The following is a 12,298-nucleotide window of genomic DNA, read 5'->3' on the forward strand; positions in this document are numbered from 1 at the left end:
TTCCATAGATCTCATGCCAGGTTGATCCCCACATTGACCTGTCAACTTTACTTATTTGATTTTGTGGCACTTCAATTACCCAGTGGCTGCTGCCCACACATCAAAAGAGGAGGAGCAATTTTCCTTTGTAGAGAAAATCATGTTTAATATGTGAATCCATAACCTGTATGCAGAAATCCACCCGTGAATTACATTTCAAGTAAAAGAATCATGCAGTCATCAGCTAGATAGATTATACAAGTTAAAAAACTTCTTCAATGCAGGAAACACTTAAATTTAGTATGCTCTAATTTGTCCCTCAAGTAGTTTCACTTTAAAAGACATCTTGAATTCCATTGTTTTGTGAAGTAAATAAGGATGCCTTTCCACCAGAAGTAATTTTTAAATCCACCTCCATCCCCTCAACACAAATATAATACCACTTGGAACAACAAATAACTACTTGTGAGAGAATACATTTTCTGCGGAACAAAGAAAGCTATAGATAATGTTTAGTAGAACATGAAAGAGGCACACAAAGCCTTTTCTAGAAATTGGTAAACATTCTCTACTTTAAGATTGTACTTTGTGACACTATATCTGAAAAGGACTATGAACTATTATTTTCTTAGTCTATAAAGGGAAAGATGGAAAGCAAGACAATGGCATAAGCCAAACCAACAGGCAACTCATAGAAGACAATTCAGATCACAATGAGAATGAACTCACAATGTGACACTGGAGTCAGCTCCTCTGAAAGAAAATATGGTGATTGAAAAGATGATGTCTTCTCTGTAGGTACTATGTACAGGAAACAATGAAGTATTTAGAATAGGTACTAAAATCTATTGGGGGAGGAGGTACAGTTATTTTCTATATAATAAAGCATGACATACAACATGGGGGCCGTAGTTTATTAGGATATATTGTATTCAAGAGTTGGCTTGACACATAGACCTCAGCTGCTCTTGCTATGTAGGGAACAGGCAAACATGTAAGATGAGAGATTAATTTGTTCTGTAGTAGTAGACATTTTGCTGCATAGATGTATCCTGTAATACCATGGTTTATGCCTTGAATACACAATTTTTAACATAAAAGAATCTTTCCTTGTCCTTGAACATTTAACAACATATTCTCAGATGCGATGTTAGGCGCCCTCTCTGTGCTGCTTCAGAAACTCTCACCTTGCTTGGCTTTTAAGTTTTGACATTATCCAGGCCAAATGCGGCTGTGGACTCTCTCACTCAGACACATGTGTCATCCAGCACAGAGTGGCTTTCCCACAGGGCCGCTTACCCCCTCCCAGGTGACAAAACAGGAAGTTGGCTAGGGACTCCGGGAAGGCCCAGCCATTGGGCCTGGGGAAGCAGATAGGTCATTGTGCTATCCTTTGGTTGTAGGAATTAATCCTCCTTGCTCCCTACAGATGTATTGTTCTGGGAACCTTCATGTATGGAGGGCACTGCACTAAGGAACAAGCACTTACTCGTACAAATATCAAGTGGCAACCACATCTACAATACCCCAACATGTCCCTGTTCCCTTTCTGACTCCCACCTCTCCCACCCAACTTGTTCCCCCACATAGCCCTACCTAAAAACATTGCTTCCAGCTCTGAGACATAGACTACAAAAAGCTGTTGATGATCGAAATTAGAGGAGCAAAGCAAGAAGCAAGCCTTACACTCTTCAGCTTCAAGGGGATTGATGTCTGCTAGATGTTCAGAATCTACTGCTTCCACTCAAATTCTATTTTGAATCCTATTGCAAGCCTATGGAATAGGTATTACTATTTTCACACAATGGAGTCTCACTAAATTTTACCGCACCATAGAGTGGTAGAAATAAGAATGGAATGTAGATCTATTAATTGCGTCTCATAGATTCTCCCACTGTCTTCAAATTATGATGAGAAATAATTCATTACCGAATACAAAACCTTGGAAAGTAAAAAAGATCTCTAGATGTAGTGCAGTGGGTTCTGCTTGTAATCCTAACTGCTTGAGAGGTGGGGATTGGAAAGGCTTGGGGTTCAAACTCCATCACAACCAATAGCTGGGTGTGGTGGTTTCTACTTGTCATTTCTCCCTCCATGGAAAGCTTACTTTTAAGCTGTGGTTTAGTCCTGCTCTGTGAGACCTTATTTGAAATATAACTGAAGCAAAAAAAAAAAAAGCTGGACAGAGCACCTGCTTATCAAGCACAAGGTCCTGAGTTCAAGCCTCAGTACTACCCTCCATCAAAAACAAATCTCAAGGGCTGGGAAGGTGGCTCCATGGTAGAGTGCTTGCCTCACATGCATGAAGCCTTGGGTTCTATTCCTCAGCAACACATAAGCAAAAAAGCCAGAAGTGGTACTGTGGCTCAAGTGGTAGGGCATTAACCTTGAGCTGAAGAGCTCAGGGACAGCACTCAGGCCCAATGTTCAGCCCCCATGACTGACAAAAAAAAAAAAATCTCAAGGTTCTTCTGCTCTTGGAATCCTTCACCTGTCCTTTCCACTGATTCCCACGTTAAACCAAGAATCTTTATTTTCTTCATATAGGGCATGATTGCTTCATAAGACTTGAACTCCAAGCAATGCAATATTTTAATAAACTACTTTATATAATAATTGGCATAACGAAGTAGATCATATTTTCTGAAAAGACCACTTTTAAGCATTGGTCTGCACAGATTAATAAAATACCACTTTCAAGCAGTAAAAATTAAAAATAGCAATAAGCTATCTAGGCCTTTTTTGATTTTATTTGATATCTATAAAATGCTAATTTGCCGTCTTCATTAAAATCTCAACAATAACTGAGCAGTTAAACTAAGCCTCAGTTTTTCCACTAGCAAAATCGTCTATCCTCATAAATGTTTAGTTATTGGTTTTAAAGTTTGAATTTCTACCAGCTATTTCCTCTGATAGATGGTTAAATTCTATTACCATCAGACACGGACTGTTCTTTCCAATTTGGTTTCCAATCACTTCCCTATTGCTTTTGACATTGAAAAATAATTGCCCTAAAATCAACTGCACTTCAAAACTCTGCAGCAACACATGTCATTTTCTTAGGGCCAAAAATTTTTGCTATGGCAATGGCCAGTATTTTAGAGGAATCACATTGAAGTTGAATTTCAGGGTTTTTTTTAAAAGTTTACTTTGTTTACCTTCAAGTAGGATCAAGGTTTTGAGTTTTGTGCAGGTAACTTTTTGCATGCACGTGTATGCCAGACTTCCATGTGCTGAGCACTGTTTGAGGGTAGTGTTGGCACAATACCAGTTTTAGCATTAGACTTTCAGTCTGCACACTCAAAAAGTAGGCTGAGTATACTGAGCTTTGCCAATTACCAGGAAATTCAGGTTGTAGAAATACTAGAAACACCACCACGGGCACAAGAATCTTGAGCGTAGACATCCAGGTAATTGCCTTTGCTCTGTGTTTTTCAACATAGGTGTTGGTTGTTTCTTAAATATTTCCTTCATCTATTTTTGCTGAAATCAATAAGAAAAATATTTTCAAAAGAATGAAAACTTACTTCCGTGGAAGAAGCAAGCAGTAAATTTCAAGCAACTCAGATGAGAATGAAAAGAGAAAAGAGGATACAAACAAACACAAGAGCAGGCATTTCCCCTTACATGGTATTGGGCTACAAGTAACAGATCATATGCAATAATAATCCTTTCAACAAAGAAGAGTTTACTTGCTGTACAATGGCATAAGTCTAGTAAAAAGTCTTGCAGGGTTGGTACTGCCTCTTATTAATGAACTCTCATACCCAGAAACATTAAAAATTTAGTTTTCTACCTTCATTATCATAATCAAAGGGAAGCAAGCAGACAGTTTGGGAACAGATCACAATCCAGCACAAATAATGTCCCAAACAGAAAGGACATTAACAAGCAGAGGCTTGTTATCAGAGAAAACCTACTACGTCTCCTGTTCCTTGCCACCTCCATCCAGGAGATCAACTTTTCTTGTGTTGGGATACACAGTTAAAGCATGACTTCATGTTGCATTACCTAAAACAAAAGGAGACAATGAGTCAGAATAGGGTTGTGGATATTGGGTTTTGAGCTAGATCAGTGTCTTACAGATTTGAAAATGTCATACAAAAGAGCAGGAAACATTAGAGATATGCTTTTAAATAGGTTTAACAGTTCTGTGCAAAGTTATTTATACTGTTGGCGGGGGGAACAGTACTTCACATTGTAGATAATCACTTAAGAGTTTATCAGTTGATAGAAAGAAGTGAACAGTATATGGTAAGCTGGTATCTGAAAGATACCACAAGTATCTGAAAGAAGAAATATCTTAAGGAACTTAACCTCAAGCTTTATATGACCACGAGGCTGCTGGTAGACAAGAGCGTAGGCTTAAAATGTGTATGAGTGGTGTGTTCTCAAATGCCAGGCTAGGATGGGGATAGGCCATAATAATCAACAGAAAAGACATTTGGAGCCTAATGCCTTGCTTTCTGACTAGCAACCCAAAGCACAGCTACTCAGATACAACACAATTGGCCATCTATTAATAAGGGGGAATATCTGAATGATCCCTTGTAATACTGATGGAAGAATCATTTATGTCTTTCTACTGGCAGAATCACTCATGTTCTTTGTAAACAATGTATCTTAAATCCCCCAATAAAATTAAATTTTACATTACTTCTCCATAGATTTATGGATAAAATGTGTAGATAATATATATATTTATTTATATACACTTATATACATATAAATGCATCTGTAAACATACACATATATTCATTTATACATAATATATATATAACAAAGTGTGTGTGTGTATGGAGAGCATATTTTTAATGTGTGAACATCATTTTAAATTAGCATTTCAAATGCAACATACAGATTGGTTATATAGTTAGAACACCAAAGATCACATTTAAATTTTTGGAAAACATAGTAAGCAAAAGATGAAACAATACACACATATAGGCTTGAATGTCATCGTTAAGACCATAGAGCACCTGTCTTTTCCAGCCATATATTGGTCTCTGGGAAACTTCAGACTGCAACATGGGCCAGTCAAGTTTAATATGGAATATAATGTCCATTAAAATTATATTTCATACATCACTTGTTCATACAGCTTTAAATTCTATGCTGAAAATGCATCCTTGAATTTTTATATTATTCAAGAAAAATAACCACAATTTTTTGAAAAAAAACTATTAAAATACATGTGTTTTCCAACTAAGAAGCTGCTTTGAACCAGATTTTCTTCAGATGGATTTTTCAATCAAAATGACATTTTGACATCGTGACTGCAGTAGCAGCTATGAGAATCCAGCTGATTTTTATGAAGCTAAATCTACCAAACAGAAATCTATTAAGCCATAGATATGACAATGTAAGTCATATTACCCTTCTCAAAATTTTAATTTGGGTTTTAGATTTAATTTTGGAAACAATCTTAAGTTTATATGTACAGTACTTATAATCATCAGCCCATGACATACTTCTAATTGCTATTTTTAAATTTTATAATATAGCCTAGATTTTCTTAGATACAATTCACATAAATATATATATATATATATAGAGAGAGAGAGAGATCTGCCTCTCTCTCTCTCTCTCTCTCTCTCTCTCTCTCTCTCTCTCTCTCTCTATATATATATATATATATATATATATATATATATAATTGGGAAGGGGTACTGGGATTTGAACTCAGGGCCTCATGCTCATTTGGCTTACATACAACACGATGATGTACATCTTCAGTTTTGCTTTTTCCTGGTAATTTTACACACTATGCCCTAAGGTCTTTTATGTTCATGCTGGCCTCAAAAAACAATCTTTTGGATCTCAGCTTCCTGAATAACTAGTATTATAAGCCTGAACCATGGACACCCATCTCTTCAATAACTTTTAAGTACATGGATTCTAAAACTAAAAAGATTTTAAACCCACTGCATTACTAATAGCTTCCTTCATACAATAAGTATAGAAGATATAAAATTCTAATAGAGCAATTAGGAATCCTAGAGAAATCCTGTCTTCACAGGAGAGGATAAGTTAAATGCTTTTCCTGAGTGAGTTTATAATTCACTTTTTAGTGATATACGGACACAACAAGGCCTTATGTTTACATTTGGTTCTCTTATAGAATACAGAGAGAAGAAAAATAACATATGGATATCAAGATATAAACCAATAGCACAAATTGGTCCATGAATATTTAATTTGAACATTAATTTCCCTACTTGCAAGACTTGTAAAATAAATGAATAAACTCATAAATATTCCTGAAATTATGTTTTGTCTTTTGAAGATGATAGAAGGGGTATTATGCACAAAAAACTATATACATAAGTGACAAATAGTTTTTAATCCCATTTCTTCATAATTACTGAGCATTTCTATGTTAATTAATATAAATGAGTGCTGATTTGCATAATGACACTATTTAAAGCAGTATATGAGTCTTGTTTATCTACTGGGAAATGTCAAAATTGTCAAAGATGATGATTAGAGAAAAGAGAATGACATATTTATCTCTTGTCCTTCTAGCTTTTATGAGGGAACTTTCATTCACTTAGATTCCTATATAATCTACACATGCAACATGGTAAGCTTACATCCTCAAAAGACATTTCTTTGTGAAAGTTTACTTGAGTAAACTAAAACAAATTAGTTTACATTTGTTTTCCCATTTGTTTAGTTGTACATGACTCCTGAAAATTCTCTTTATTGTTTAAATTCTATTCACTGCCATAGGATTTCCTTACAATCTTCCTAATCCATCAGGTAAAACAATGACCTTCTATGAAAAGATGATCCGTTCTCTACAGACTTGGCTGTGGAGAAGCAGAGTATGCCACACTTGAACCACCTTCTGCATAGACAAGAAGTGTCCTCTATCTTGTAGGTGAACTCCACTGAAGACCAAGGGAATAAGAAATGAAATGTATCAGTATCTGCATCATGCATCTGACAAGTGGTCACAGAATTCCTTCCTGATCTTATGTTTCTCCTAATTCTACAATACACAAAGAAGTGATTATCCACTTTCATACACTGATTTTTTGATGACTATTTATTGGTACCTAGGGTGTGTCAAACAGATAGATCCCAGAGCAACTAATCCAGTCCTGCCCAATAATAGGCCCTGTTGCCATGGTCATTCAGCCAAGGTAAGGTATGTAACTCAATCTGGAGCAGGCAGAGAACTGCTCTGGGAATTTTTAGTTAGAACAAGTACTGAACACCTTCGTGCTTCACTGAGCTGTGTGTTGCCACAGATGCTGGGTCTCTGGGTGACCTGCCTCATGATCAGCCAAATGACTGAGGCTGATGATGAGAGAAAATCAAGAGAAGCAGAGAGCAAGTTCTAGATCCAGCCAACACCTGGGTATGGTTCTTGTGGGACTCCACAATAACTTACTTTTAGGCATGCTTTAGGCTGCATTGCAGAATCCCTGAAGATGAATCAAACAGTACACCTGCAGAGGATACTGGGCAACCTTCTAAGATTGTCTAAGTGCCCATTGTGGTTTTTTACACTGTAGCAGGCTTATAACTTTCTCCTCTTTGTTATCCCTGAAGATCATTGTATTGAAATTTTTTTTAATTTAATTTTGTTTTATCTGGTGAACATACTGTACAGAGGAGTTACAATTACATGGGCAGGATAATGCTTACACTGTAGCAGGCTTATAACTTTCTCCTCTTTGTTATCCCTGAAGATCATTGTACTGAAATTTTTTTTAATTTAATTTTGTTTTATTTGGTGAACATACTGTACAGAGGAGTTACAATTACATGGGCAGGATAATGCTTACATTTCTTACCAAGCATTGCACCCTCCTCATTTGTTTACCCTTCACATCCCTTCCCAGCCTCCCCCCTCCCACCCAATCCCAATCCTTCTCCTTCCCCCTCCCCCCCCGCCCCCGCACTGACGTTGTAAAGCTCGCACAACTATGTTTATTGCAGCATTATTTACCATAGCTAAGATATGGAACCAACCCAGATGCCCCTCAGTAGATGAATGGATCAAGAAAATGTGGTATATATACACAATGGAATTCTATGCCTCCATCAGAAAGAATGACATTGCCCCATTTGTTAGGAAATGGAAAAACTTGGAAAAAATTATATTAAGTGAAGTAAGCCAGGCCCAAGGAAACATACGTCCCATGGTTTCCCTTATTTGTAATATCTAGTATATGTATGAGTCAAGCGGAAAAGGTCAGATAATGTGATGTCAGGAAAATGAACCCTTAGATGTGTATTTTAATGTTTTTTTCTTTCATGCATGTGTTTCTAACGCATTTATAAGATTATCTCTTTGTTGCTTTGTATGTCCCTCCCGCACAGTATAACCCCTGCTTTCACTATATTTGATGTCAGTATAACTTGTGGAGGAGATGGGGAAAAACCAGTTGTTTAAGGATACAGGTGGACCTGTTGCAACAATGAGAAGTACAAGTTGTCATGTACTGAAATTTTTGTATACTTACTTGTATATCATCTGTCCTCAACCAACATGTAAATCTTTTCATTGTTGTGGTCATTCCATTAAAAATTCCTGAATGGCTGATAACAGGTTGTGTGGACAGTCTGGTACATGCAAGTATGTATTTGGCATACAAAGGGAATATATAATAGGATATTTAAATATTTTGTACAGAATAGAATAGAAGATATAATTATTTATGAAATGAATCAATGCACACCAAAAATCTAATAAAATGAAAGTCATTTTAATGTTTGTAAAAGTAATATAAGCCATCACCAGTGGCTCATGCCTCTCTTCCTAGCTATTCAGGATGCTGAGATCTGAGGAGTGGGGTTCAAAGCCAGCCCAGTCAGGAAAATCTGTGAGACTCTTACCTCCAATGAACTAGCAAAAAGCCAGAAGTGGAACTGTGGCTAAAGTGGTAAAGCACTAACCTTGAGGAAAAAAAGTTAAGAGACAGCACCCACACCCTAAATTCAAGCCCCCAGGACCAGCACAAAAGCTATATAGAAGCAAAGGTATACATATTTTTACTTACTTCAGCAAACTGTGAACATTATTTAATAAGTTAGCCTACAAAATAATTCTGTGCTATTTACTTTTATGTTCTGGATAAAAGGCAATCATGATTAATTATAGTTTCTTCTCCTAGAAAATTTAATTTCCTTAATAATGAGAAAATGATTTGAAAATGTGGCAGTAATTTGAAAGTTCATTCATGTAGAGAGATTATGGACTCAGTAATATAGAATGAAAATGAGATGTAAAAGAAAACTGAAAAGTGGTCAAATAGAATATTTTGACTATATTACAAACCTCTGTTCTTTGATGTAAAAGAAAAAAGTTTCAATTAGTTGCTTTAAAAGATAGGCAAGAGAGAAGGAGGGGAGAAGCAACAGAAAGAAGCAAAATGCTAATTTTATCTACTGACTATATCTATGGATGTTTACTTCCACTTATCAGAGGCTTTCCTATCTATGAAGTATTTCCTTCTTCTTAGTGTTGTTGTGCCTCATATGTAATAATGGAATTTTTTCTGGTTACTGAGGATGATATTATGTTAACCTGAGATGATCTACAATAATAAAATTAAACAGAAAAAAGTCTTCAATTATCAGGTATATTACAGGATGGGAAGACAAGAAATTCATGGAGGTAATAATTTGTAAGTCCACTGTCAAGAATGTGTTAAAGGAAATAAAATATGGACAAATGAGTTATTTTCTTCTGTAAGTTTTTGAAGAATTATTTATCATTATTCTTAAAATTTTAAGATGGAAATAATTTTCCTGTTTCTTTCATTCCATCTTGAAGCTCTCCTGAGAACTCTCTGATTATACCATAATTGCTAGTAGGAAGATTTGTTAGGTACCAAAATACACATTTTATTTTTTTAACCACTCTTTGTGGTTTCCATCTTTTAGACGGAGGGTTTCCACATTACTAATGGAAAGGATTCCTAGCCTGACAAATCTGTCAGACTTCCTGTACCAATTTCCACTTTCTTCGAAAGTAGCAATTGTCATTTCAAAAGAGAAATCAAGCTCGCTTTTATTCCTCCTGACAAGTTGCAGATTTACAAAATGTGTGTAATTTATTTTTCAAAATCTTAAAGTACATAACACAGAATATGTAGGATTCCTTGCTGCAGTTGCTATAAACCAGTAACACTGCCATCAGTGAAATGGAAAAGTTTTCATTTACTCTGCTTTTCCTTTGATTATTTTGTTGTGCACCTATCTAATCTAGAAGTACATCCCAAGCATTGCCTTTAGATCAATTGTGACTTTTTGTAGCCAGCTTTATTTTAAAATATACACATTTTAAAACATGCAATTAAAATAAATATATTTGGGGGTGACTGTGCTATGCTATAAATGAATTAGAAAACATTTCCCATTCTTTTTAGAAGAGGGAAATTTCCATGTATAGATTGTATTTTATACACATGTAGAATAAAAATAATAACTCTTTCCAGCAGAAAAGTCATCAATTCGATTTTTTTGGTGGCACTGGCTTTTGAACTCACCGTCTGTGCCTGCTAGGCAGTACACTTCAGACACACATGAAGCTCGTGCTTTGGCTCTTCTAATCTAGTGGAGTCCCTATCAGATTTTCTTCCTGCTCTTTAATACTTTAATACAGAGCCATTTTTAGGACATCTTTCAATTTGTGAAAAAAAAAATGCCACCTAATGTTAGTTATTTCTTTTGAATGAAAAACCATGAGCTCTAACCTTCCCTATGCAGAAGAGAGGTGAATCATACTTAAACAATTAAACATCTCCATGGATGTCTTGGTTCATCTTATTCTGTCTCAAGTACTTTTTCCTCCTCTTCATAACTAGACAGTTCAGTTGTTGCTCAAAATCACCTATAACTTCATATTTTAAAAGTTTTCTTACTCCTCCATAGCAACCTTTCAACAATTATATTCATGACTCTGGTTGTCAATAAGTAGAAATCAAGTAATGACTTCTACAGCCAGAAAATTACATTTTTTAGGATTAAGAACAGCAATTATTTTGTTTTGTATCCGCAGCCTAAGAAGATGCCTGTCAAATAATATATGTTAAGTCTTTAAAAATAAATAGAATAATTATTTTAGTCTTAGAATTGAAATCCTAACATAAAGATCTCTGCTATCTAAACAAGTAGTTGGAGAGATTATTATGTCATTCTATTTTTATTCAGATGAGTTTTCTTTGACCATCTTTCTACTTCCCCTCTGCTCAAAGTGGTAACCCATAAGGCAAAGGTGAAAGGATCAAGACTGATTTGGATTCAAATCTTATACACACTTTTGAAAATCCATAGATGAACACTGAAGATTAACACTGTAGCTCAGGTTTCTCCTGTGTCCATTTAGAACAATTATATATATATATATATATATATATATATATATATATATATATATATATATATATATAAAACCTTTATTTATTTATTTATTGGTTAGTCATGGGGCTTGAACTCTGGGCCTGGGTGCTGTCCCTCAGTTCTTCAGCTCAAGGTGAGCGCTCTACCACTTGAGACACAGTGCCACTTCCAGTTTTCTGGTGGTTTATTGGAGATAAGAGTCTCATGGACTTTCCTGCCTGAGCTGGCTGTGAACCGTGATCCTCAGATCTCAGCTCCTGAGTAGCTAGGATTATAGGCATGAGCCACCAGTGTCCAGCCTAGAACAATAATATTTTGTAGAATAATTATTATAAAAGATAATAAATGCAAAAGTGCATTGGAAAAGTCTTAGACAATTTTCAGGCATATAATACATTAACATGTCCATCAAACTTCCAGTCTACACTTTTGTCTCATTTGTTGTTCCTTCTCATAATCTTTTCAGGGTCTTTAAATACTAAATAATTCAAACTAATTGAATTAGTCTGGATGTGAATAAAGGTCAACCTAATTTATCAAAAACTACGCTGCAACTTAGAGACAGGTGCAAATAATAAATCATTTTTTGCAACCCAGAACTCATTGTTGATATGAGTTTTGGTAAATGCAAAAAGAAATATGATTCCTACAATAGTTTGAATTGATGAGGGAATTGTTATTCATGTAGGTTTGCTCTGGAAATAAAGTTGATATAAAAGCATATATATGCATATATATACACACATATATACATATACATATATATATATATATATATAGTTTCTTCACTTGGAAAGGAGGGAAGATTATAATTTGTTTTTAACCCAAACACAGGGTTTTACCAAATTCTTTCTTTTTACAAAAATCTTTTGTAATAAATTTCCATAGGTAATCAAAATAATCAGAGAGATTTTCTAAACTGTAACATAAAAATTTACTTGTAATCTCCAGAAAGTACTAT

General features: G+C 35.2%; 1 pseudogene; it reads left to right on the forward strand.

Annotated features, from left to right (window-relative positions):
- The first annotated feature begins 11,886 nt into the window (after positions 1-11,886).
- LOC138832700 (small nucleolar RNA SNORA40) lies at positions 11,887-11,979 on the forward strand (annotated as a pseudogene).
- Positions 11,980-12,298: the final 319 nt, after the last annotated feature.

This window comes from Dipodomys merriami, unplaced genomic scaffold (assembly GCF_024711535.1).
Source record: "Dipodomys merriami isolate MVZ:Mamm:240054 unplaced genomic scaffold, mDipMer1.0.p SCAF_2, whole genome shotgun sequence".
Classification (NCBI taxonomy): Eukaryota; Metazoa; Chordata; class Mammalia; order Rodentia; family Heteromyidae; genus Dipodomys; species Dipodomys merriami.